At 34.3% G+C, this 26256-nt stretch overlaps 22 non-coding genes across 22 annotated transcripts; all 22 read right to left on the reverse strand.

Annotated features, from left to right (window-relative positions):
* Positions 1-605: 605 nt before the first annotated feature.
* On the reverse strand, positions 606-798 carry LOC134702918 (U2 spliceosomal RNA). The gene has a single exon (XR_010104596.1). It is a non-coding gene; the product is annotated as a U2 spliceosomal RNA (small nuclear RNA).
* A 976-nt stretch (positions 799-1774) lies between these two features.
* LOC134702930 (U2 spliceosomal RNA) lies at positions 1775-1967 on the reverse strand. The gene has a single exon (XR_010104608.1). It is a non-coding gene; the product is annotated as a U2 spliceosomal RNA (small nuclear RNA).
* Positions 1968-2943: 976 nt separating this feature from the next.
* LOC134702942 (U2 spliceosomal RNA) lies at positions 2944-3136 on the reverse strand. The gene has a single exon (XR_010104620.1). It is a non-coding gene; the product is annotated as a U2 spliceosomal RNA (small nuclear RNA).
* A 976-nt stretch (positions 3137-4112) lies between these two features.
* Positions 4113-4305, reverse strand: LOC134702954 (U2 spliceosomal RNA). The gene has a single exon (XR_010104633.1). It is a non-coding gene; the product is annotated as a U2 spliceosomal RNA (small nuclear RNA).
* A 976-nt stretch (positions 4306-5281) lies between these two features.
* On the reverse strand, positions 5282-5474 carry LOC134702956 (U2 spliceosomal RNA). Its single transcript, XR_010104635.1, has one exon. It is a non-coding gene; the product is annotated as a U2 spliceosomal RNA (small nuclear RNA).
* Positions 5475-6450: 976 nt separating this feature from the next.
* LOC134702953 (U2 spliceosomal RNA) lies at positions 6451-6643 on the reverse strand. The gene has a single exon (XR_010104631.1). It is a non-coding gene; the product is annotated as a U2 spliceosomal RNA (small nuclear RNA).
* Positions 6644-7619: 976 nt separating this feature from the next.
* On the reverse strand, positions 7620-7812 carry LOC134702919 (U2 spliceosomal RNA). The gene has a single exon (XR_010104597.1). It is a non-coding gene; the product is annotated as a U2 spliceosomal RNA (small nuclear RNA).
* Positions 7813-8788: 976 nt separating this feature from the next.
* LOC134702920 (U2 spliceosomal RNA) lies at positions 8789-8981 on the reverse strand. Its single transcript, XR_010104598.1, has one exon. It is a non-coding gene; the product is annotated as a U2 spliceosomal RNA (small nuclear RNA).
* Positions 8982-9957: 976 nt separating this feature from the next.
* On the reverse strand, positions 9958-10150 carry LOC134702921 (U2 spliceosomal RNA). Its single transcript, XR_010104600.1, has one exon. It is a non-coding gene; the product is annotated as a U2 spliceosomal RNA (small nuclear RNA).
* Positions 10151-11126: 976 nt separating this feature from the next.
* Positions 11127-11319, reverse strand: LOC134702955 (U2 spliceosomal RNA). The gene has a single exon (XR_010104634.1). It is a non-coding gene; the product is annotated as a U2 spliceosomal RNA (small nuclear RNA).
* A 976-nt stretch (positions 11320-12295) lies between these two features.
* Positions 12296-12488, reverse strand: LOC134702922 (U2 spliceosomal RNA). Its single transcript, XR_010104601.1, has one exon. It is a non-coding gene; the product is annotated as a U2 spliceosomal RNA (small nuclear RNA).
* Positions 12489-13465: 977 nt separating this feature from the next.
* LOC134702923 (U2 spliceosomal RNA) lies at positions 13466-13658 on the reverse strand. The gene has a single exon (XR_010104602.1). It is a non-coding gene; the product is annotated as a U2 spliceosomal RNA (small nuclear RNA).
* A 976-nt stretch (positions 13659-14634) lies between these two features.
* On the reverse strand, positions 14635-14827 carry LOC134702924 (U2 spliceosomal RNA). The gene has a single exon (XR_010104603.1). It is a non-coding gene; the product is annotated as a U2 spliceosomal RNA (small nuclear RNA).
* A 976-nt stretch (positions 14828-15803) lies between these two features.
* On the reverse strand, positions 15804-15996 carry LOC134702925 (U2 spliceosomal RNA). The gene has a single exon (XR_010104604.1). It is a non-coding gene; the product is annotated as a U2 spliceosomal RNA (small nuclear RNA).
* A 976-nt stretch (positions 15997-16972) lies between these two features.
* LOC134702927 (U2 spliceosomal RNA) lies at positions 16973-17165 on the reverse strand. The gene has a single exon (XR_010104605.1). It is a non-coding gene; the product is annotated as a U2 spliceosomal RNA (small nuclear RNA).
* A 976-nt stretch (positions 17166-18141) lies between these two features.
* On the reverse strand, positions 18142-18334 carry LOC134702928 (U2 spliceosomal RNA). The gene has a single exon (XR_010104606.1). It is a non-coding gene; the product is annotated as a U2 spliceosomal RNA (small nuclear RNA).
* Positions 18335-19310: 976 nt separating this feature from the next.
* On the reverse strand, positions 19311-19503 carry LOC134702929 (U2 spliceosomal RNA). The gene has a single exon (XR_010104607.1). It is a non-coding gene; the product is annotated as a U2 spliceosomal RNA (small nuclear RNA).
* A 976-nt stretch (positions 19504-20479) lies between these two features.
* On the reverse strand, positions 20480-20672 carry LOC134702931 (U2 spliceosomal RNA). The gene has a single exon (XR_010104609.1). It is a non-coding gene; the product is annotated as a U2 spliceosomal RNA (small nuclear RNA).
* Positions 20673-21648: 976 nt separating this feature from the next.
* LOC134702932 (U2 spliceosomal RNA) lies at positions 21649-21841 on the reverse strand. The gene has a single exon (XR_010104611.1). It is a non-coding gene; the product is annotated as a U2 spliceosomal RNA (small nuclear RNA).
* A 976-nt stretch (positions 21842-22817) lies between these two features.
* On the reverse strand, positions 22818-23010 carry LOC134702933 (U2 spliceosomal RNA). Its single transcript, XR_010104612.1, has one exon. It is a non-coding gene; the product is annotated as a U2 spliceosomal RNA (small nuclear RNA).
* Positions 23011-23986: 976 nt separating this feature from the next.
* Positions 23987-24179, reverse strand: LOC134702934 (U2 spliceosomal RNA). Its single transcript, XR_010104613.1, has one exon. It is a non-coding gene; the product is annotated as a U2 spliceosomal RNA (small nuclear RNA).
* Positions 24180-25156: 977 nt separating this feature from the next.
* Positions 25157-25349, reverse strand: LOC134702935 (U2 spliceosomal RNA). Its single transcript, XR_010104614.1, has one exon. It is a non-coding gene; the product is annotated as a U2 spliceosomal RNA (small nuclear RNA).
* Positions 25350-26256: the final 907 nt, after the last annotated feature.

Raw genomic sequence — 26256 nt, forward strand, 5'->3', positions numbered from 1 at the left:
CAAAATAAATTCAACGCTTTTTCACAATCAGCACGGACTTTTCACTCTGTCGTTTAAATAAAAAACACACAAACAGTTCATCTGTTCTATTTTTTAAAGGAATTAACCGGTACAGCTATGTTTAAATTAATTTTAAAAGGAGGAAAAAACTTACCGGCCGACTGTAGTTTCCATCGTTTGCCCTCGTTCTGAGGCGACGTCGCTATTAACGATGATTGAAACAGTAGAAGGGGACGTAATTATTTTCCCCGCGTTTTTCCGTAACGCTAAAAATTTATATAGAGTTTGTTTTAAAGGAACGAGAATACATTATTACACTGACATATGCTGTTATGAATACAAGCGAGAGAGAAAAAGAGAAAAAAAAAAACCATCACATTATTAGAAAAGAAAAAAATACTTTTCAGAGAACAGACATAAAAAAATAAAATAATATGCGATTTATTTTACATGCGCGAGAAGTAGAATTAATTTACAACAATGAGTAAAACTATACAATACATAACATAAAATAATATAGAAAAAGTATTAGAGAATATTTTACTGGGGCTGTTTCTCAGACTATAGAAGGAGCTATTTTTCTATTTTAATTTTCTCCCCGAAATGGGGAGTGAGCCGATCCTGGAGGTACTGCAATACCAGGCCAACTCGTGGCAAGAGCGGTGCAAGCACCTAACATCTCACCTAGTTGCAAAAATCAGTTTAATATCGAAGTACCCACATGGGGTACGTATCAGATATTAAGCTGATAAGAACAGATACTACACTTTGATCTTAGCCAAAAGGCCGAGAAGCGATACTCAAATGTTTCCGAGTTTCCAAAGCCTATAAATCCTATGTCTTACTCAGACACGGTGTTTTAATTTTAAAACAAGCTACACAAATTTTGCAAATGTATATACAAAAAGCACACGAAACACGAGATCTTGCTTTGCTTTAATTACCCAACAGCATGAAACGATTTCTGCATGACAAAACTGGTGTGAAAATAAAAAAAGCGGCTTGTGAAATACGGCAAGTCGCAATAAAAGGGAGAATGCATTTTTAAACGTATGTCATACGTATACGTATTCGTATTTAATCTTAATCGAACAAAACAACATGACAATTTTAATTCATTCTATGTCCGACGAACGCAGATTTCAAAGCCTTGAAAATTTCATTGATCACAAAATAAATTCAACGCTTTTTCACAATCAGCACGGACTTTTCACTCTGTCGTTTAAATAAAAAACACACAAACAGTTCATCTGTTCTATTTTTTAAAGGAATTAACCGGTACAGCTATGTTTAAATTAATTTTAAAAGGAGGAAAAAACTTACCGGCCGACTGTAGTTTCCATCGTTTGCCCTCGTTCTGAGGCGACGTCGCTATTAACGATGATTGAAACAGTAGAAGGGGACGTAATTATTTTCCCCGCGTTTTTCCGTAACGCTAAAAATTTATATAGAGTTTGTTTTAAAGGAACGAGAATACATTATTACACTGACATATGCTGTTATGAATACAAGCGAGAGAGAAAAAGAGAAAAAAAAAAACCATCACATTATTAGAAAAGAAAAAAATACTTTTCAGAGAACAGACATAAAAAAATAAAATAATATGCGATTTATTTTACATGCGCGAGAAGTAGAATTAATTTACAACAATGAGTAAAACTATACAATACATAACATAAAATAATATAGAAAAAGTATTAGAGAATATTTTACTGGGGCTGTTTCTCAGACTATAGAAGGAGCTATTTTTCTATTTTAATTTTCTCCCCGAAATGGGGAGTGAGCCGATCCTGGAGGTACTGCAATACCAGGCCAACTCGTGGCAAGAGCGGTGCAAGCACCTAACATCTCACCTAGTTGCAAAAATCAGTTTAATATCGAAGTACCCACATGGGGTACGTATCAGATATTAAGCTGATAAGAACAGATACTACACTTTGATCTTAGCCAAAAGGCCGAGAAGCGATACTCAAATGTTTCCGAGTTTCCAAAGCCTATAAATCCTATGTCTTACTCAGACACGGTGTTTTAATTTTAAAACAAGCTACACAAATTTTGCAAATGTATATACAAAAAGCACACGAAACACGAGATCTTGCTTTGCTTTAATTACCCAACAGCATGAAACGATTTCTGCATGACAAAACTGGTGTGAAAATAAAAAAAGCGGCTTGTGAAATACGGCAAGTCGCAATAAAAGGGAGAATGCATTTTTAAACGTATGTCATACGTATACGTATTCGTATTTAATCTTAATCGAACAAAACAACATGACAATTTTAATTCATTCTATGTCCGACGAACGCAGATTTCAAAGCCTTGAAAATTTCATTGATCACAAAATAAATTCAACGCTTTTTCACAATCAGCACGGACTTTTCACTCTGTCGTTTAAATAAAAAACACACAAACAGTTCATCTGTTCTATTTTTTAAAGGAATTAACCGGTACAGCTATGTTTAAATTAATTTTAAAAGGAGGAAAAAACTTACCGGCCGACTGTAGTTTCCATCGTTTGCCCTCGTTCTGAGGCGACGTCGCTATTAACGATGATTGAAACAGTAGAAGGGGACGTAATTATTTTCCCCGCGTTTTTCCGTAACGCTAAAAATTTATATAGAGTTTGTTTTAAAGGAACGAGAATACATTATTACACTGACATATGCTGTTATGAATACAAGCGAGAGAGAAAAAGAGAAAAAAAAAAACCATCACATTATTAGAAAAGAAAAAAATACTTTTCAGAGAACAGACATAAAAAAATAAAATAATATGCGATTTATTTTACATGCGCGAGAAGTAGAATTAATTTACAACAATGAGTAAAACTATACAATACATAACATAAAATAATATAGAAAAAGTATTAGAGAATATTTTACTGGGGCTGTTTCTCAGACTATAGAAGGAGCTATTTTTCTATTTTAATTTTCTCCCCGAAATGGGGAGTGAGCCGATCCTGGAGGTACTGCAATACCAGGCCAACTCGTGGCAAGAGCGGTGCAAGCACCTAACATCTCACCTAGTTGCAAAAATCAGTTTAATATCGAAGTACCCACATGGGGTACGTATCAGATATTAAGCTGATAAGAACAGATACTACACTTTGATCTTAGCCAAAAGGCCGAGAAGCGATACTCAAATGTTTCCGAGTTTCCAAAGCCTATAAATCCTATGTCTTACTCAGACACGGTGTTTTAATTTTAAAACAAGCTACACAAATTTTGCAAATGTATATACAAAAAGCACACGAAACACGAGATCTTGCTTTGCTTTAATTACCCAACAGCATGAAACGATTTCTGCATGACAAAACTGGTGTGAAAATAAAAAAAGCGGCTTGTGAAATACGGCAAGTCGCAATAAAAGGGAGAATGCATTTTTAAACGTATGTCATACGTATACGTATTCGTATTTAATCTTAATCGAACAAAACAACATGACAATTTTAATTCATTCTATGTCCGACGAACGCAGATTTCAAAGCCTTGAAAATTTCATTGATCACAAAATAAATTCAACGCTTTTTCACAATCAGCACGGACTTTTCACTCTGTCGTTTAAATAAAAAACACACAAACAGTTCATCTGTTCTATTTTTTAAAGGAATTAACCGGTACAGCTATGTTTAAATTAATTTTAAAAGGAGGAAAAAACTTACCGGCCGACTGTAGTTTCCATCGTTTGCCCTCGTTCTGAGGCGACGTCGCTATTAACGATGATTGAAACAGTAGAAGGGGACGTAATTATTTTCCCCGCGTTTTTCCGTAACGCTAAAAATTTATATAGAGTTTGTTTTAAAGGAACGAGAATACATTATTACACTGACATATGCTGTTATGAATACAAGCGAGAGAGAAAAAGAGAAAAAAAAAAACCATCACATTATTAGAAAAGAAAAAAATACTTTTCAGAGAACAGACATAAAAAAATAAAATAATATGCGATTTATTTTACATGCGCGAGAAGTAGAATTAATTTACAACAATGAGTAAAACTATACAATACATAACATAAAATAATATAGAAAAAGTATTAGAGAATATTTTACTGGGGCTGTTTCTCAGACTATAGAAGGAGCTATTTTTCTATTTTAATTTTCTCCCCGAAATGGGGAGTGAGCCGATCCTGGAGGTACTGCAATACCAGGCCAACTCGTGGCAAGAGCGGTGCAAGCACCTAACATCTCACCTAGTTGCAAAAATCAGTTTAATATCGAAGTACCCACATGGGGTACGTATCAGATATTAAGCTGATAAGAACAGATACTACACTTTGATCTTAGCCAAAAGGCCGAGAAGCGATACTCAAATGTTTCCGAGTTTCCAAAGCCTATAAATCCTATGTCTTACTCAGACACGGTGTTTTAATTTTAAAACAAGCTACACAAATTTTGCAAATGTATATACAAAAAGCACACGAAACACGAGATCTTGCTTTGCTTTAATTACCCAACAGCATGAAACGATTTCTGCATGACAAAACTGGTGTGAAAATAAAAAAAGCGGCTTGTGAAATACGGCAAGTCGCAATAAAAGGGAGAATGCATTTTTAAACGTATGTCATACGTATACGTATTCGTATTTAATCTTAATCGAACAAAACAACATGACAATTTTAATTCATTCTATGTCCGACGAACGCAGATTTCAAAGCCTTGAAAATTTCATTGATCACAAAATAAATTCAACGCTTTTTCACAATCAGCACGGACTTTTCACTCTGTCGTTTAAATAAAAAACACACAAACAGTTCATCTGTTCTATTTTTTAAAGGAATTAACCGGTACAGCTATGTTTAAATTAATTTTAAAAGGAGGAAAAAACTTACCGGCCGACTGTAGTTTCCATCGTTTGCCCTCGTTCTGAGGCGACGTCGCTATTAACGATGATTGAAACAGTAGAAGGGGACGTAATTATTTTCCCCGCGTTTTTCCGTAACGCTAAAAATTTATATAGAGTTTGTTTTAAAGGAACGAGAATACATTATTACACTGACATATGCTGTTATGAATACAAGCGAGAGAGAAAAAGAGAAAAAAAAAAACCATCACATTATTAGAAAAGAAAAAAATACTTTTCAGAGAACAGACATAAAAAAATAAAATAATATGCGATTTATTTTACATGCGCGAGAAGTAGAATTAATTTACAACAATGAGTAAAACTATACAATACATAACATAAAATAATATAGAAAAAGTATTAGAGAATATTTTACTGGGGCTGTTTCTCAGACTATAGAAGGAGCTATTTTTCTATTTTAATTTTCTCCCCGAAATGGGGAGTGAGCCGATCCTGGAGGTACTGCAATACCAGGCCAACTCGTGGCAAGAGCGGTGCAAGCACCTAACATCTCACCTAGTTGCAAAAATCAGTTTAATATCGAAGTACCCACATGGGGTACGTATCAGATATTAAGCTGATAAGAACAGATACTACACTTTGATCTTAGCCAAAAGGCCGAGAAGCGATACTCAAATGTTTCCGAGTTTCCAAAGCCTATAAATCCTATGTCTTACTCAGACACGGTGTTTTAATTTTAAAACAAGCTACACAAATTTTGCAAATGTATATACAAAAAGCACACGAAACACGAGATCTTGCTTTGCTTTAATTACCCAACAGCATGAAACGATTTCTGCATGACAAAACTGGTGTGAAAATAAAAAAAGCGGCTTGTGAAATACGGCAAGTCGCAATAAAAGGGAGAATGCATTTTTAAACGTATGTCATACGTATACGTATTCGTATTTAATCTTAATCGAACAAAACAACATGACAATTTTAATTCATTCTATGTCCGACGAACGCAGATTTCAAAGCCTTGAAAATTTCATTGATCACAAAATAAATTCAACGCTTTTTCACAATCAGCACGGACTTTTCACTCTGTCGTTTAAATAAAAAACACACAAACAGTTCATCTGTTCTATTTTTTAAAGGAATTAACCGGTACAGCTATGTTTAAATTAATTTTAAAAGGAGGAAAAAACTTACCGGCCGACTGTAGTTTCCATCGTTTGCCCTCGTTCTGAGGCGACGTCGCTATTAACGATGATTGAAACAGTAGAAGGGGACGTAATTATTTTCCCCGCGTTTTTCCGTAACGCTAAAAATTTATATAGAGTTTGTTTTAAAGGAACGAGAATACATTATTACACTGACATATGCTGTTATGAATACAAGCGAGAGAGAAAAAGAGAAAAAAAAAAACCATCACATTATTAGAAAAGAAAAAAATACTTTTCAGAGAACAGACATAAAAAAATAAAATAATATGCGATTTATTTTACATGCGCGAGAAGTAGAATTAATTTACAACAATGAGTAAAACTATACAATACATAACATAAAATAATATAGAAAAAGTATTAGAGAATATTTTACTGGGGCTGTTTCTCAGACTATAGAAGGAGCTATTTTTCTATTTTAATTTTCTCCCCGAAATGGGGAGTGAGCCGATCCTGGAGGTACTGCAATACCAGGCCAACTCGTGGCAAGAGCGGTGCAAGCACCTAACATCTCACCTAGTTGCAAAAATCAGTTTAAAATCGAAGTACCCACATGGGGTACGTATCAGATATTAAGCTGATAAGAACAGATACTACACTTTGATCTTAGCCAAAAGGCCGAGAAGCGATACTCAAATGTTTCCGAGTTTCCAAAGCCTATAAATCCTATGTCTTACTCAGACACGGTGTTTTAATTTTAAAACAAGCTACACAAATTTTGCAAATGTATATACAAAAAGCACACGAAACACGAGATCTTGCTTTGCTTTAATTACCCAACAGCATGAAACGATTTCTGCATGACAAAACTGGTGTGAAAATAAAAAAAGCGGCTTGTGAAATACGGCAAGTCGCAATAAAAGGGAGAATGCATTTTTAAACGTATGTCATACGTATACGTATTCGTATTTAATCTTAATCGAACAAAACAACATGACAATTTTAATTCATTCTATGTCCGACGAACGCAGATTTCAAAGCCTTGAAAATTTCATTGATCACAAAATAAATTCAACGCTTTTTCACAATCAGCACGGACTTTTCACTCTGTCGTTTAAATAAAAAACACACAAACAGTTCATCTGTTCTATTTTTTAAAGGAATTAACCGGTACAGCTATGTTTAAATTAATTTTAAAAGGAGGAAAAAACTTACCGGCCGACTGTAGTTTCCATCGTTTGCCCTCGTTCTGAGGCGACGTCGCTATTAACGATGATTGAAACAGTAGAAGGGGACGTAATTATTTTCCCCGCGTTTTTCCGTAACGCTAAAAATTTATATAGAGTTTGTTTTAAAGGAACGAGAATACATTATTACACTGACATATGCTGTTATGAATACAAGCGAGAGAGAAAAAGAGAAAAAAAAAAACCATCACATTATTAGAAAAGAAAAAAATACTTTTCAGAGAACAGACATAAAAAAATAAAATAATATGCGATTTATTTTACATGCGCGAGAAGTAGAATTAATTTACAACAATGAGTAAAACTATACAATACATAACATAAAATAATATAGAAAAAGTATTAGAGAATATTTTACTGGGGCTGTTTCTCAGACTATAGAAGGAGCTATTTTTCTATTTTAATTTTCTCCCCGAAATGGGGAGTGAGCCGATCCTGGAGGTACTGCAATACCAGGCCAACTCGTGGCAAGAGCGGTGCAAGCACCTAACATCTCACCTAGTTGCAAAAATCAGTTTAATATCGAAGTACCCACATGGGGTACGTATCAGATATTAAGCTGATAAGAACAGATACTACACTTTGATCTTAGCCAAAAGGCCGAGAAGCGATACTCAAATGTTTCCGAGTTTCCAAAGCCTATAAATCCTATGTCTTACTCAGACACGGTGTTTTAATTTTAAAACAAGCTACACAAATTTTGCAAATGTATATACAAAAAGCACACGAAACACGAGATCTTGCTTTGCTTTAATTACCCAACAGCATGAAACGATTTCTGCATGACAAAACTGGTGTGAAAATAAAAAAAGCGGCTTGTGAAATACGGCAAGTCGCAATAAAAGGGAGAATGCATTTTTAAACGTATGTCATACGTATACGTATTCGTATTTAATCTTAATCGAACAAAACAACATGACAATTTTAATTCATTCTATGTCCGACGAACGCAGATTTCAAAGCCTTGAAAATTTCATTGATCACAAAATAAATTCAACGCTTTTTCACAATCAGCACGGACTTTTCACTCTGTCGTTTAAATAAAAAACACACAAACAGTTCATCTGTTCTATTTTTTAAAGGAATTAACCGGTACAGCTATGTTTAAATTAATTTTAAAAGGAGGAAAAAACTTACCGGCCGACTGTAGTTTCCATCGTTTGCCCTCGTTCTGAGGCGACGTCGCTATTAACGATGATTGAAACAGTAGAAGGGGACGTAATTATTTTCCCCGCGTTTTTCCGTAACGCTAAAAATTTATATAGAGTTTGTTTTAAAGGAACGAGAATACATTATTACACTGACATATGCTGTTATGAATACAAGCGAGAGAGAAAAAGAGAAAAAAAAAAACCATCACATTATTAGAAAAGAAAAAAATACTTTTCAGAGAACAGACATAAAAAAATAAAATAATATGCGATTTATTTTACATGCGCGAGAAGTAGAATTAATTTACAACAATGAGTAAAACTATACAATACATAACATAAAATAATATAGAAAAAGTATTAGAGAATATTTTACTGGGGCTGTTTCTCAGACTATAGAAGGAGCTATTTTTCTATTTTAATTTTCTCCCCGAAATGGGGAGTGAGCCGATCCTGGAGGTACTGCAATACCAGGCCAACTCGTGGCAAGAGCGGTGCAAGCACCTAACATCTCACCTAGTTGCAAAAATCAGTTTAATATCGAAGTACCCACATGGGGTACGTATCAGATATTAAGCTGATAAGAACAGATACTACACTTTGATCTTAGCCAAAAGGCCGAGAAGCGATACTCAAATGTTTCCGAGTTTCCAAAGCCTATAAATCCTATGTCTTACTCAGACACGGTGTTTTAATTTTAAAACAAGCTACACAAATTTTGCAAATGTATATACAAAAAGCACACGAAACACGAGATCTTGCTTTGCTTTAATTACCCAACAGCATGAAACGATTTCTGCATGACAAAACTGGTGTGAAAATAAAAAAAGCGGCTTGTGAAATACGGCAAGTCGCAATAAAAGGGAGAATGCATTTTTAAACGTATGTCATACGTATACGTATTCGTATTTAATCTTAATCGAACAAAACAACATGACAATTTTAATTCATTCTATGTCCGACGAACGCAGATTTCAAAGCCTTGAAAATTTCATTGATCACAAAATAAATTCAACGCTTTTTCACAATCAGCACGGACTTTTCACTCTGTCGTTTAAATAAAAAACACACAAACAGTTCATCTGTTCTATTTTTTAAAGGAATTAACCGGTACAGCTATGTTTAAATTAATTTTAAAAGGAGGAAAAAACTTACCGGCCGACTGTAGTTTCCATCGTTTGCCCTCGTTCTGAGGCGACGTCGCTATTAACGATGATTGAAACAGTAGAAGGGGACGTAATTATTTTCCCCGCGTTTTTCCGTAACGCTAAAAATTTATATAGAGTTTGTTTTAAAGGAACGAGAATACATTATTACACTGACATATGCTGTTATGAATACAAGCGAGAGAGAAAAAGAGAAAAAAAAAAACCATCACATTATTAGAAAAGAAAAAAATACTTTTCAGAGAACAGACATAAAAAAATAAAATAATATGCGATTTATTTTACATGCGCGAGAAGTAGAATTAATTTACAACAATGAGTAAAACTATACAATACATAACATAAAATAATATAGAAAAAGTATTAGAGAATATTTTACTGGGGCTGTTTCTCAGACTATAGAAGGAGCTATTTTTCTATTTTAATTTTCTCCCCGAAATGGGGAGTGAGCCGATCCTGGAGGTACTGCAATACCAGGCCAACTCGTGGCAAGAGCGGTGCAAGCACCTAACATCTCACCTAGTTGCAAAAATCAGTTTAATATCGAAGTACCCACATGGGGTACGTATCAGATATTAAGCTGATAAGAACAGATACTACACTTTGATCTTAGCCAAAAGGCCGAGAAGCGATACTCAAATGTTTCCGAGTTTCCAAAGCCTATAAATCCTATGTCTTACTCAGACACGGTGTTTTAATTTTAAAACAAGCTACACAAATTTTGCAAATGTATATACAAAAAGCACACGAAACACGAGATCTTGCTTTGCTTTAATTACCCAACAGCATGAAACGATTTCTGCATGACAAAACTGGTGTGAAAATAAAAAAAGCGGCTTGTGAAATACGGCAAGTCGCAATAAAAGGGAGAATGCATTTTTAAACGTATGTCATACGTATACGTATTCGTATTTAATCTTAATCGAACAAAACAACATGACAATTTTAATTCATTCTATGTCCGACGAACGCAGATTTCAAAGCCTTGAAAATTTCATTGATCACAAAATAAATTCAACGCTTTTTCACAATCAGCACGGACTTTTCACTCTGTCGTTTAAATAAAAAACACACAAACAGTTCATCTGTTCTATTTTTTAAAGGAATTAACCGGTACAGCTATGTTTAAATTAATTTTAAAAGGAGGAAAAAACTTACCGGCCGACTGTAGTTTCCATCGTTTGCCCTCGTTCTGAGGCGACGTCGCTATTAACGATGATTGAAACAGTAGAAGGGGACGTAATTATTTTCCCCGCGTTTTTCCGTAACGCTAAAAATTTATATAGAGTTTGTTTTAAAGGAACGAGAATACATTATTACACTGACATATGCTGTTATGAATACAAGCGAGAGAGAAAAAGAGAAAAAAAAAAACCATCACATTATTAGAAAAGAAAAAAATACTTTTCAGAGAACAGACATAAAAAAATAAAATAATATGCGATTTATTTTACATGCGCGAGAAGTAGAATTAATTTACAACAATGAGTAAAACTATACAATACATAACATAAAATAATATAGAAAAAGTATTAGAGAATATTTTACTGGGGCTGTTTCTCAGACTATAGAAGGAGCTATTTTTCTATTTTAATTTTCTCCCCGAAATGGGGAGTGAGCCGATCCTGGAGGTACTGCAATACCAGGCCAACTCGTGGCAAGAGCGGTGCAAGCACCTAACATCTCACCTAGTTGCAAAAATCAGTTTAATATCGAAGTACCCACATGGGGTACGTATCAGATATTAAGCTGATAAGAACAGATACTACACTTTGATCTTAGTCAAAAGGCCGAGAAGCGATACTCAAATGTTTCCGAGTTTCCAAAGCCTATAAATCCTATGTCTTACTCAGACACGGTGTTTTAATTTTAAAACAAGCTACACAAATTTTGCAAATGTATATACAAAAAGCACACGAAACACGAGATCTTGCTTTGCTTTAATTACCCAACAGCATGAAACGATTTCTGCATGACAAAACTGGTGTGAAAATAAAAAAAGCGGCTTGTGAAATACGGCAAGTCGCAATAAAAGGGAGAATGCATTTTTAAACGTATGTCATACGTATACGTATTCGTATTTAATCTTAATCGAACAAAACAACATGACAATTTTAATTCATTCTATGTCCGACGAACGCAGATTTCAAAGCCTTGAAAATTTCATTGATCACAAAATAAATTCAACGCTTTTTCACAATCAGCACGGACTTTTCACTCTGTCGTTTAAATAAAAAACACACAAACAGTTCATCTGTTCTATTTTTTAAAGGAATTAACCGGTACAGCTATGTTTAAATTAATTTTAAAAGGAGGAAAAAACTTACCGGCCGACTGTAGTTTCCATCGTTTGCCCTCGTTCTGAGGCGACGTCGCTATTAACGATGATTGAAACAGTAGAAGGGGACGTAATTATTTTCCCCGCGTTTTTCCGTAACGCTAAAAATTTATATAGAGTTTGTTTTAAAGGAACGAGAATACATTATTACACTGACATATGCTGTTATGAATACAAGCGAGAGAGAAAAAGAGAAAAAAAAAAACCATCACATTATTAGAAAAGAAAAAAATACTTTTCAGAGAACAGACATAAAAAAATAAAATAATATGCGATTTATTTTACATGCGCGAGAAGTAGAATTAATTTACAACAATGAGTAAAACTATACAATACATAACATAAAATAATATAGAAAAAGTATTAGAGAATATTTTACTGGGGCTGTTTCTCAGACTATAGAAGGAGCTATTTTTCTATTTTAATTTTCTCCCCGAAATGGGGAGTGAGCCGATCCTGGAGGTACTGCAATACCAGGCCAACTCGTGGCAAGAGCGGTGCAAGCACCTAACATCTCACCTAGTTGCAAAAATCAGTTTAATATCGAAGTACCCACATGGGGTACGTATCAGATATTAAGCTGATAAGAACAGATACTACACTTTGATCTTAGCCAAAAGGCCGAGAAGCGATACTCAAATGTTTCCGAGTTTCCAAAGCCTATAAATCCTATGTCTTACTCAGACACGGTGTTTTAATTTTAAAACAAGCTACACAAATTTTGCAAATGTATATACAAAAAGCACACGAAACACGAGATCTTGCTTTGCTTTAATTACCCAACAGCATGAAACGATTTCTGCATGACAAAACTGGTGTGAAAATAAAAAAAGCGGCTTGTGAAATACGGCAAGTCGCAATAAAAGGGAGAATGCATTTTTAAACGTATGTCATACGTATACGTATTCGTATTTAATCTTAATCGAACAAAACAACATGACAATTTTAATTCATTCTATGTCCGACGAACGCAGATTTCAAAGCCTTGAAAATTTCATTGATCACAAAATAAATTCAACGCTTTTTCACAATCAGCACGGACTTTTCACTCTGTCGTTTAAATAAAAAACACACAAACAGTTCATCTGTTCTATTTTTTAAAGGAATTAACCGGTACAGCTATGTTTAAATTAATTTTAAAAGGAGGAAAAAACTTACCGGCCGACTGTAGTTTCCATCGTTTGCCCTCGTTCTGAGGCGACGTCGCTATTAACGATGATTGAAACAGTAGAAGGGGACGTAATTATTTTCCCCGCGTTTTTCCGTAACGCTAAAAATTTATATAGAGTTTGTTTTAAAGGAACGAGAATACATTATTACACTGACATATGCTGTTATGAATACAAGCGAGAGAGAAAAAGAGAAAAAAAAAAAACCATCACATTATTAGAAAAGAAAAAAATACTTTTCAGAGAACAGACATAAAAAAATAAAATAATATGCGATTTATTTTACATGCGCGAGAAGTAGAATTAATTTACAACAATGAGTAAAACTATACAATACATAACATAAAATAATATAGAAAAAGTATTAGAGAATATTTTACTGGGGCTGTTTCTCAGACTATAGAAGGAGCTATTTTTCTATTTTAATTTTCTCCCCGAAATGGGGAGTGAGCCGATCCTGGAGGTACTGCAATACCAGGCCAACTCGTGGCAAGAGCGGTGCAAGCACCTAACATCTCACCTAGTTGCAAAAATCAGTTTAATATCGAAGTACCCACATGGGGTACGTATCAGATATTAAGCTGATAAGAACAGATACTACACTTTGATCTTAGCCAAAAGGCCGAGAAGCGATACTCAAATGTTTCCGAGTTTCCAAAGCCTATAAATCCTATGTCTTACTCAGACACGGTGTTTTAATTTTAAAACAAGCTACACAAATTTTGCAAATGTATATACAAAAAGCACACGAAACACGAGATCTTGCTTTGCTTTAATTACCCAACAGCATGAAACGATTTCTGCATGACAAAACTGGTGTGAAAATAAAAAAAGCGGCTTGTGAAATACGGCAAGTCGCAATAAAAGGGAGAATGCATTTTTAAACGTATGTCATACGTATACGTATTCGTATTTAATCTTAATCGAACAAAACAACATGACAATTTTAATTCATTCTATGTCCGACGAACGCAGATTTCAAAGCCTTGAAAATTTCATTGATCACAAAATAAATTCAACGCTTTTTCACAATCAGCACGGACTTTTCACTCTGTCGTTTAAATAAAAAACACACAAACAGTTCATCTGTTCTATTTTTTAAAGGAATTAACCGGTACAGCTATGTTTAAATTAATTTTAAAAGGAGGAAAAAACTTACCGGCCGACTGTAGTTTCCATCGTTTGCCCTCGTTCTGAGGCGACGTCGCTATTAACGATGATTGAAACAGTAGAAGGGGACGTAATTATTTTCCCCGCGTTTTTCCGTAACGCTAAAAATTTATATAGAGTTTGTTTTAAAGGAACGAGAATACATTATTACACTGACATATGCTGTTATGAATACAAGCGAGAGAGAAAAAGAGAAAAAAAAAAACCATCACATTATTAGAAAAGAAAAAAATACTTTTCAGAGAACAGACATAAAAAAATAAAATAATATGCGATTTATTTTACATGCGCGAGAAGTAGAATTAATTTACAACAATGAGTAAAACTATACAATACATAACATAAAATAATATAGAAAAAGTATTAGAGAATATTTTACTGGGGCTGTTTCTCAGACTATAGAAGGAGCTATTTTTCTATTTTAATTTTCTCCCCGAAATGGGGAGTGAGCCGATCCTGGAGGTACTGCAATACCAGGCCAACTCGTGGCAAGAGCGGTGCAAGCACCTAACATCTCACCTAGTTGCAAAAATCAGTTTAATATCGAAGTACCCACATGGGGTACGTATCAGATATTAAGCTGATAAGAACAGATACTACACTTTGATCTTAGCCAAAAGGCCGAGAAGCGATACTCAAATGTTTCCGAGTTTCCAAAGCCTATAAATCCTATGTCTTACTCAGACACGGTGTTTTAATTTTAAAACAAGCTACACAAATTTTGCAAATGTATATACAAAAAGCACACGAAACACGAGATCTTGCTTTGCTTTAATTACCCAACAGCATGAAACGATTTCTGCATGACAAAACTGGTGTGAAAATAAAAAAAGCGGCTTGTGAAATACGGCAAGTCGCAATAAAAGGGAGAATGCATTTTTAAACGTATGTCATACGTATACGTATTCGTATTTAATCTTAATCGAACAAAACAACATGACAATTTTAATTCATTCTATGTCCGACGAACGCAGATTTCAAAGCCTTGAAAATTTCATTGATCACAAAATAAATTCAACGCTTTTTCACAATCAGCACGGACTTTTCACTCTGTCGTTTAAATAAAAAACACACAAACAGTTCATCTGTTCTATTTTTTAAAGGAATTAACCGGTACAGCTATGTTTAAATTAATTTTAAAAGGAGGAAAAAACTTACCGGCCGACTGTAGTTTCCATCGTTTGCCCTCGTTCTGAGGCGACGTCGCTATTAACGATGATTGAAACAGTAGAAGGGGACGTAATTATTTTCCCCGCGTTTTTCCGTAACCCTCAAAATTTATATAGAGTTTGTTTTAAAGGAACGAGAATACATTATTACACTGACATATGCTGTTATGAATACAAGCGAGAGAGAAAAAGAGAAAAAAAAAAACCATCACATTATTAGAAAAGAAAAAAATACTTTTCAGAGAACAGACATAAAAAAATAAAATAATATGCGATTTATTTTACATGCGCGAGAAGTAGAATTAATTTACAACAATGAGTAAAACTATACAATACATAACATAAAATAATATAGAAAAAGTATTAGAGAATATTTTACTGGGGCTGTTTCTCAGACTATAGAAGGAGCTATTTTTCTATTTTAATTTTCTCCCCGAAATGGGGAGTGAGCCGATCCTGGAGGTACTGCAATACCAGGCCAACTCGTGGCAAGAGCGGTGCAAGCACCTAACATCTCACCTAGTTGCAAAAATCAGTTTAATATCGAAGTACCCACATGGGGTACGTATCAGATATTAAGCTGATAAGAACAGATACTACACTTTGATCTTAGCCAAAAGGCCGAGAAGCGATACTCAAATGTTTCCGAGTTTCCAAAGCCTATAAATCCTATGTCTTACTCAGACACGGTGTTTTAATTTTAAAACAAGCTACACAAATTTTGCAAATGTATATACAAAAAGCACACGAAACACGAGATCTTGCTTTGCTTTAATTACCCAACAGCATGAAACGATTTCTGCATGACAAAACTGGTGTGAAAATAAAAAAAGCGGCTTGTGAAATACGGCAAGTCGCAATAAAAGGGAGAATGCATTTTTAAACGTATGTCATACGTATACGTATTCGTATTTAATCTTAATCGAACAAAACAACATGACAATTTTAATTCATTCTATGTCCGACGAACGCAGATTTCAAAGCCTTGAAAATTTCATTGATCACAAAATAAATTCAACGCTTTTTCACAATCAGCACGGACTTTTCACTCTGTCGTTTAAATAAAAAACACACAAACAGTTCATCTGTTCTATTTTTTAAAGGAATTAACCGGTACAGCTATGTTTAAATTAATTTTAAAAGGAGGAAAAAACTTACCGGCCGACTGTAGTTTCCATCGTTTGCCCTCGTTCTGAGGCGACGTCGCTATTAACGATGATTGAAACAGTAGAAGGGGACGTAATTATTTTCCCCGCGTTTTTCCGTAACGCTAAAAATTTATATAGAGTTTGTTTTAAAGGAACGAGAATACATTATTACACTGACATATGCTGTTATGAATACAAGCGAGAGAGAAAAAGAGAAAAAAAAAAACCATCACATTATTAGAAAAGAAAAAAATACTTTTCAGAGAACAGACATAAAAAAATAAAATAATATGCGATTTATTTTACATGCGCGAGAAGTAGAATTAATTTACAACAATGAGTAAAACTATACAATACATAACATAAAATAATATAGAAAAAGTATTAGAGAATATTTTACTGGGGCTGTTTCTCAGACTATAGAAGGAGCTATTTTTCTATTTTAATTTTCTCCCCGAAATGGGGAGTGAGCCGATCCTGGAGGTACTGCAATACCAGGCCAACTCGTGGCAAGAGCGGTGCAAGCACCTAACATCTCACCTAGTTGCAAAAATCAGTTTAATATCGAAGTACCCACATGGGGTACGTATCAGATATTAAGCTGATAAGAACAGATACTACACTTTGATCTTAGCCAAAAGGCCGAGAAGCGATACTCAAATGTTTCCGAGTTTCCAAAGCCTATAAATCCTATGTCTTACTCAGACACGGTGTTTTAATTTTAAAACAAGCTACACAAATTTTGCAAATGTATATACAAAAAGCACACGAAACACGAGATCTTGCTTTGCTTTAATTACCCAACAGCATGAAACGATTTCTGCATGACAAAACTGGTGTGAAAATAAAAAAAGCGGCTTGTGAAATACGGCAAGTCGCAATAAAAGGGAGAATGCATTTTTAAACGTATGTCATACGTATACGTATTCGTATTTAATCTTAATCGAACAAAACAACATGACAATTTTAATTCATTCTATGTCCGACGAACGCAGATTTCAAAGCCTTGAAAATTTCATTGATCACAAAATAAATTCAACGCTTTTTCACAATCAGCACGGACTTTTCACTCTGTCGTTTAAATAAAAAACACACAAACAGTTCATCTGTTCTATTTTTTAAAGGAATTAACCGGTACAGCTATGTTTAAATTAATTTTAAAAGGAGGAAAAAACTTACCGGCCGACTGTAGTTTCCATCGTTTGCCCTCGTTCTGAGGCGACGTCGCTATTAACGATGATTGAAACAGTAGAAGGGGACGTAATTATTTTCCCCGCGTTTTTCCGTAACGCTAAAAATTTATATAGAGTTTGTTTTAAAGGAACGAGAATACATTATTACACTGACATATGCTGTTATGAATACAAGCGAGAGAGAAAAAGAGAAAAAAAAAAACCATCACATTATTAGAAAAGAAAAAAATACTTTTCAGAGAACAGACATAAAAAAATAAAATAATATGCGATTTATTTTACATGCGCGAGAAGTAGAATTAATTTACAACAATGAGTAAAACTATACAATACATAACATAAAATAATATAGAAAAAGTATTAGAGAATATTTTACTGGGGCTGTTTCTCAGACTATAGAAGGAGCTATTTTTCTATTTTAATTTTCTCCCCGAAATGGGGAGTGAGCCGATCCTGGAGGTACTGCAATACCAGGCCAACTCGTGGCAAGAGCGGTGCAAGCACCTAACATCTCACCTAGTTGCAAAAATCAGTTTAATATCGAAGTACCCACATGGGGTACGTATCAGATATTAAGCTGATAAGAACAGATACTACACTTTGATCTTAGCCAAAAGGCCGAGAAGCGATACTCAAATGTTTCCGAGTTTCCAAAGCCTATAAATCCTATGTCTTACTCAGACACGGTGTTTTAATTTTAAAACAAGCTACACAAATTTTGCAAATGTATATACAAAAAGCACACGAAACACGAGATCTTGCTTTGCTTTAATTACCCAACAGCATGAAACGATTTCTGCATGACAAAACTGGTGTGAAAATAAAAAAAGCGGCTTGTGAAATACGGCAAGTCGCAATAAAAGGGAGAATGCATTTTTAAACGTATGTCATACGTATACGTATTCGTATTTAATCTTAATCGAACAAAACAACATGACAATTTTAATTCATTCTATGTCCGACGAACGCAGATTTCAAAGCCTTGAAAATTTCATTGATCACAAAATAAATTCAACGCTTTTTCACAATCAGCACGGACTTTTCACTCTGTCGTTTAAATAAAAAACACACAAACAGTTCATCTGTTCTATTTTTTAAAGGAATTAACCGGTACAGCTATGTTTAAATTAATTTTAAAAGGAGGAAAAAACTTACCGGCCGACTGTAGTTTCCATCGTTTGCCCTCGTTCTGAGGCGACGTCGCTATTAACGATGATTGAAACAGTAGAAGGGGACGTAATTATTTTCCCCGCGTTTTTCCGTAACGCTAAAAATTTATATAGAGTTTGTTTTAAAGGAACGAGAATACATTATTACACTGACATATGCTGTTATGAATACAAGCGAGAGAGAAAAAGAGAAAAAAAAAAACCATCACATTATTAGAAAAGAAAAAAATACTTTTCAGAGAACAGACATAAAAAAATAAAATAATATGCGATTTATTTTACATGCGCGAGAAGTAGAATTAATTTACAACAATGAGTAAAACTATACAATACATAACATAAAATAATATAGAAAAAGTATTAGAGAATATTTTACTGGGGCTGTTTCTCAGACTATAGAAGGAGCTATTTTTCTATTTTAATTTTCTCCCCGAAATGGGGAGTGAGCCGATCCTGGAGGTACTGCAATACCAGGCCAACTCGTGGCAAGAGCGGTGCAAGCACCTAACATCTCACCTAGTTGCAAAAATCAGTTTAATATCGAAGTACCCACATGGGGTACGTATCAGATATTAAGCTGATAAGAACAGATACTACACTTTGATCTTAGCCAAAAGGCCGAGAAGCGATACTCAAATGTTTCCGAGTTTCCAAAGCCTATAAATCCTATGTCTTACTCAGACACGGTGTTTTAATTTTAAAACAAGCTACACAAATTTTGCAAATGTATATACAAAAAGCACACGAAACACGAGATCTTGCTTTGCTTTAATTACCCAACAGCATGAAACGATTTCTGCATGACAAAACTGGTGTGAAAATAAAAAAAGCGGCTTGTGAAATACGGCAAGTCGCAATAAAAGGGAGAATGCATTTTTAAACGTATGTCATACGTATACGTATTCGTATTTAATCTTAATCGAACAAAACAACATGACAATTTTAATTCATTCTATGTCCGACGAACGCAGATTTCAAAGCCTTGAAAATTTCATTGATCACAAAATAAATTCAACGCTTTTTCACAATCAGCACGGACTTTTCACTCTGTCGTTTAAATAAAAAACACACAAACAGTTCATCTGTTCTATTTTTTAAAGGAATTAACCGGTACAGCTATGTTTAAATTAATTTTAAAAGGAGGAAAAAACTTACCGGCCGACTGTAGTTTCCATCGTTTGCCCTCGTTCTGAGGCGACGTCGCTATTAACGATGATTGAAACAGTAGAAGGGGACGTAATTATTTTCCCCGCGTTTTTCCGTAACGCTAAAAATTTATATAGAGTTTGTTTTAAAGGAACGAGAATACATTATTACACTGACATATGCTGTTATGAATACAAGCGAGAGAGAAAAAGAGAAAAAAAAAAACCATCACATTATTAGAAAAGAAAAAAATACTTTTCAGAGAACAGACATAAAAAAATAAAATAATATGCGATTTATTTTACATGCGCGAGAAGTAGAATTAATTTACAACAATGAGTAAAACTATACAATACATAACATAAAATAATATAGAAAAAGTATTAGAGAATATTTTACTGGGGCTGTTTCTCAGACTATAGAAGGAGCTATTTTTCTATTTTAATTTTCTCCCCGAAATGGGGAGTGAGCCGATCCTGGAGGTACTGCAATACCAGGCCAACTCGTGGCAAGAGCGGTGCAAGCACCTAACATCTCACCTAGTTGCAAAAATCAGTTTAATATCGAAGTACCCACATGGGGTACGTATCAGATATTAAGCTGATAAGAACAGATACTACACTTTGATCTTAGCCAAAAGGCCGAGAAGCGATACTCAAATGTTTCCGAGTTTCCAAAGCCTATAAATCCTATGTCTTACTCAGACACGGTGTTTTAATTTTAAAACAAGCTACACAAATTTTGCAAATGTATATACAAAAAGCACACGAAACACGAGATCTTGCTTTGCTTTAATTACCCAACAGCATGAAACGATTTCTGCATGACAAAACTGGTGTGAAAATAAAAAAAGCGGCTTGTGAAATACGGCAAGTCGCAATAAAAGGGAGAATGCATTTTTAAACGTATGTCATACGTATACGTATTCGTATTTAATCTTAATCGAACAAAACAACATGACAATTTTAATTCATTCTATGTCCGACGAACGCAGATTTCAAAGCCTTGAAAATTTCATTGATCACAAAATAAATTCAACGCTTTTTCACAATCAGCACGGACTTTTCACTCTGTCGTTTAAATAAAAAACACACAAACAGTTCATCTGTTCTATTTTTTAAAGGAATTAACCGGTACAGCTATGTTTAAATTAATTTTAAAAGGAGGAAAAAACTTACCGGCCGACTGTAGTTTCCATCGTTTGCCCTCGTTCTGAGGCGACGTCGCTATTAACGATGATTGAAACAGTAGAAGGGGACGTAATTATTTTCCCCGCGTTTTTCCGTAACGCTAAAAATTTATATAGAGTTTGTTTTAAAGGAACGAGAATACATTATTACACTGACATATGCTGTTATGAATACAAGCGAGAGAGAAAAAGAGAAAAAAAAAAACCATCACATTATTAGAAAAGAAAAAAATACTTTTCAGAGAACAGACATAAAAAAATAAAATAATATGCGATTTATTTTACATGCGCGAGAAGTAGAATTAATTTACAACAATGAGTAAAACTATACAATACATAACATAAAATAATATAGAAAAAGTATTAGAGAATATTTTACTGGGGCTGTTTCTCAGACTATAGAAGGAGCTATTTTTCTATTTTAATTTTCTCCCCGAAATGGGGAGTGAGCCGATCCTGGAGGTACTGCAATACCAGGCCAACTCGTGGCAAGAGCGGTGCAAGCACCTAACATCTCACCTAGTTGCAAAAATCAGTTTAATATCGAAGTACCCACATGGGGTACGTATCAGATATTAAGCTGATAAGAACAGATACTACACTTTGATCTTAGCCAAAAGGCCGAGAAGCGATACTCAAATGTTTCCGAGTTTCCAAAGCCTATAAATCCTATGTCTTACTCAGACACGGTGTTTTAATTTTAAAACAAGCTACACAAATTTTGCAAATGTATATACAAAAAGCACACGAAACACGAGATCTTGCTTTGCTTTAATTACCCAACAGCATGAAACGATTTCTGCATGACAAAACTGGTGTGAAAATAAAAAAAGCGGCTTGTGAAATACGGCAAGTCGCAATAAAAGGGAGAATGCATTTTTAAACGTATGTCATACGTATACGTATTCGTATTTAATCTTAATCGAACAAAACAACATGACAATTTTAATTCATTCTATGTCCGACGAACGCAGATTTCAAAGCCTTGAAAATTTCATTGATCACAAAATAAATTCAACGCTTTTTCACAATCAGCACGGACTTTTCACTCTGTCGTTTAAATAAAAAACACACAAACAGTTCATCTGTTCTATTTTTTAAAGGAATTAACCGGTACAGCTATGTTTAAATTAATTTTAAAAGGAGGAAAAAACTTACCGGCCGACTGTAGTTTCCATCGTTTGCCCTCGTTCTGAGGCGACGTCGCTATTAACGATGATTGAAACAGTAGAAGGGGACGTAATTATTTTCCCCGCGTTTTTCCGTAACGCTAAAAATTTATATAGAGTTTGTTTTAAAGGAACGAGAATACATTATTACACTGACATATGCTGTTATGAATACAAGCGAGAGAGAAAAAGAGAAAAAAAAAAACCATCACATTATTAGAAAAGAAAAAAATACTTTTCAGAGAACAGACATAAAAAAATAAAATAATATGCGATTTATTTTACATGCGCGAGAAGTAGAATTAATTTACAACAATGAGTAAAACTATACAATACATAACATAAAATAATATAGAAAAAGTATTAGAGAATATTTTACTGGGGCTGTTTCTCAGACTATAGAAGGAGCTATTTTTCTATTTTAATTTTCTCCCCGAAATGGGGAGTGAGCCGATCCTGGAGGTACTGCAATACCAGGCCAACTCGTGGCAAGAGCGGTGCAAGCACCTAACATCTCACCTAGTTGCAAAAATCAGTTTAATATCGAAGTACCCACATGGGGTACGTATCAGATATTAAGCTGATAAGAACAGATACTACACTTTGATCTTAGCCAAAAGGCCGAGAAGCGATACTCAAATGTTTCCGAGTTTCCAAAGCCTATAAATCCTATGTCTTACTCAGACACGGTGTTTTAATTTTAAAACAAGCTACACAAATTTTGCAAATGTATATACAAAAAGCACACGAAACACGAGATCTTGCTTTGCTTTAATTACCCAACAGCATGAAACGATTTCTGCATGACAAAACTGGTGTGAAAATAAAAAAAGCGGCTTGTGAAATACGGCAAGTCGCAATAAAAGGGAGAATGCATTTTTAAACGTATGTCATACGTATACGTATTCGTATTTAATCTTAATCGAACAAAACAACATGACAATTTTAATTCATTCTATGTCCGACGAACGCAGATTTCAAAGCCTTGAAAATTTCATTGATCACAAAATAAATTCAACGCTTTTTCACAATCAGCACGGACTTTTCACTATGTCGTTTAAATAAAAAACACACAAACAGTTCATCTGTTCTATTTTTTAAAGGAATTAACCGGTACAGCTATGTTTAAATTAATTTTAAAAGGAGGAAAAAACTTACCGGCCGACTGTAGTTTCCATCGTTTGCCCTCGTTCTGAGGCGACGTCGCTATTAACGATGATTGAAACAGTAGAAGGGGACGTAATTATTTTCCCCGCGTTTTTCCGTAACGCTAAAAATTTATATAGAGTTTGTTTTAAAGGAACGAGAATACATTATTACACTGACATATGCTGTTATGAATACAAGCGAGAGAGAAAAAGAGAAAAAAAAAAACCATCACATTATTAGAAAAGAAAAAAATACTTTTCAGAGAACAGACATAAAAAAATAAAATAATATGCGATTTATTTTACATGCGCGAGAAGTAGAATTAATTTACAACAATGAGTAAAACTATACAATACATAACATAAAATAATATAGAAAAAGTATTAGAGAATATTTTACTGGGGCTGTTTCTCAGACTATAGAAGGAGCTATTTTTCTATTTTAATTTTCTCCCCGAAATGGGGAGTGAGCCGATCCTGGAGGTACTGCAATACCAGGCCAACTCGTGGCAAGAGCGGTGCAAGCACCTAACATCTCACCTAGTTGCAAAAATCAGTTTAATATCGAAGTACCCACATGGGGTACGTATCAGATATTAAGCTGATAAGAACAGATACTACACTTTGATCTTAGCCAAAAGGCCGAGAAGCGATACTCAAATGTTTCCGAGTTTCCAAAGCCTATAAATCCTATGTCTTACTCAGACACGGTGTTTTAATTTTAAAACAAGCTACACAAATTTTGCAAATGTATATACAAAAAGCACACGAAACACGAGATCTTGCTTTGCTTTAATTACCCAACAGCATGAAACGATTTCTGCATGACAAAACTGGTGTGAAAATAAAAAAAGCGGCTTGTGAAATACGGCAAGTCGCAATAAAAGGGAGAATGCATTTTTAAACGTATGTCATACGTATACGTATTCGTATTTAATCTTAATCGAACAAAACAACATGACAATTTTAATTCATTCTATGTCCGACGAACGCAGATTTCAAAGCCTTGAAAATTTCATTGATCACAAAATAAATTCAACGCTTTTTCACAATCAGCACGGACTTTTCACTCTGTCGTTTAAATAAAAAACACACAAACAGTTCATCTGTTCTATTTTTTAAAGGAATTAACCGGTACAGCTATGTTTAAATTAATTTTAAAAGGAGGAAAAAACTTACCGGCCGACTGTAGTTTCCATCGTTTGCCCTCGTTCTGAGGCGACGTCGCTATTAACGATGATTGAAACAGTAGAAGGGGACGTAATTATTTTCCCCGCGTTTTTCCGTAACGCTAAAAATTTATATAGAGTTTGTTTTAAAGGAACGAGAATACATTATTACACTGACATATGCTGTTATGAATACAAGCGAGAGAGAAAAAGAGAAAAAAAAAAAACCATCACATTATTAGAAAAGAAAAAAATACTTTTCAGAGAACAGACATAAAAAAATAAAATAATATGCGATTTATTTTACATGCGCGAGAAGTAGAATTAATTTACAACAATGAGTAAAACTATACAATACATAACATAAAATAATATAGAAAAAGTATTAGAGAATATTTTACTGGGGCTGTTTCTCAGACTATAGAAGGAGCTATTTTTCTATTTTAATTTTCTCCCCGAAATGGGGAGTGAGCCGATCCTGGAGGTACTGCAATACCAGGCCAACTCGTGGCAAGAGCGGTGCAAGCACCTAACATCTCACCTAGTTGCAAAAATCAGTTTAATATCGAAGTACCCACATGGGGTACGTATCAGATATTAAGCTGATAAGAACAGATACTACACTTTGATCTTAGCCAAAAGGCCGAGAAGCGATACTCAAATGTTTCCGAGTTTCCAAAGCCTATAAATCCTATGTCTTACTCAGACACGGTGTTTTAATTTTAAAACAAGCTACACAAATTTTGCAAATGTATATACAAAAAGCACACGAAACACGAGATCTTGCTTTGCTTTAATTACCCAACAGCATGAAACGATTTCTGCATGACAAAACTGGTGTGAAAATAAAAAAAGCGGCTTGTGAAATACGGCAAGTCGCAATAAAAGGGAGAATGCATTTTTAAACGTATGTCATACGTATACGTATTCGTATTTAATCTTAATCGAACAAAACAACATGACAATTTTAATTCATTCTATGTCCGACGAACGCAGATTTCAAAGCCTTGAAAATTTCATTGATCACAAAATAAATTCAACGCTTTTTCACAATCAGCACGGACTTTTCACTCTGTCGTTTAAATAAAAAACACACAAACAGTTCATCTGTTCTATTTTTTAAAGGAATTAACCGGTACAGCTATGTTTAAATTAATTTTAAAAGGAGGAAAAAACTTACCGGCCGACTGTAGTTTCCATCGTTTGCCCTCGTTCTGAGGCGACGTCGCTATTAACGATGATTGAAACAGTAGAAGGGGACGTAATTATTTTCCCCGCGTTTTTCCGTAACGCTAAAAATTTATATAGAGTTTGTTTTAAAGGAACGAGAATACATTATTACACTGACATATGCTGTTATGAATACAAGCGAGAGAGAAAAAGAGAAAAAAAAAAACCATCACATTATTAGAAAAGAAAAAAATACTTTTCAGAGAACAGACATAAAAAAATAAAATAATATGCGATTTATTTTACATGCGCGAGAAGTAGAATTAATTTACAACAATGAGTAAAACTATACAATACATAACATAAAATAATATAGAAAAAGTATTAGAGAA

The sequence above is a fragment of the Mytilus trossulus genome, unplaced genomic scaffold (assembly GCF_036588685.1).
Source record: "Mytilus trossulus isolate FHL-02 unplaced genomic scaffold, PNRI_Mtr1.1.1.hap1 h1tg000782l__unscaffolded, whole genome shotgun sequence".
NCBI lineage: Eukaryota > Metazoa > Mollusca > Bivalvia > Mytilida > Mytilidae > Mytilus > Mytilus trossulus.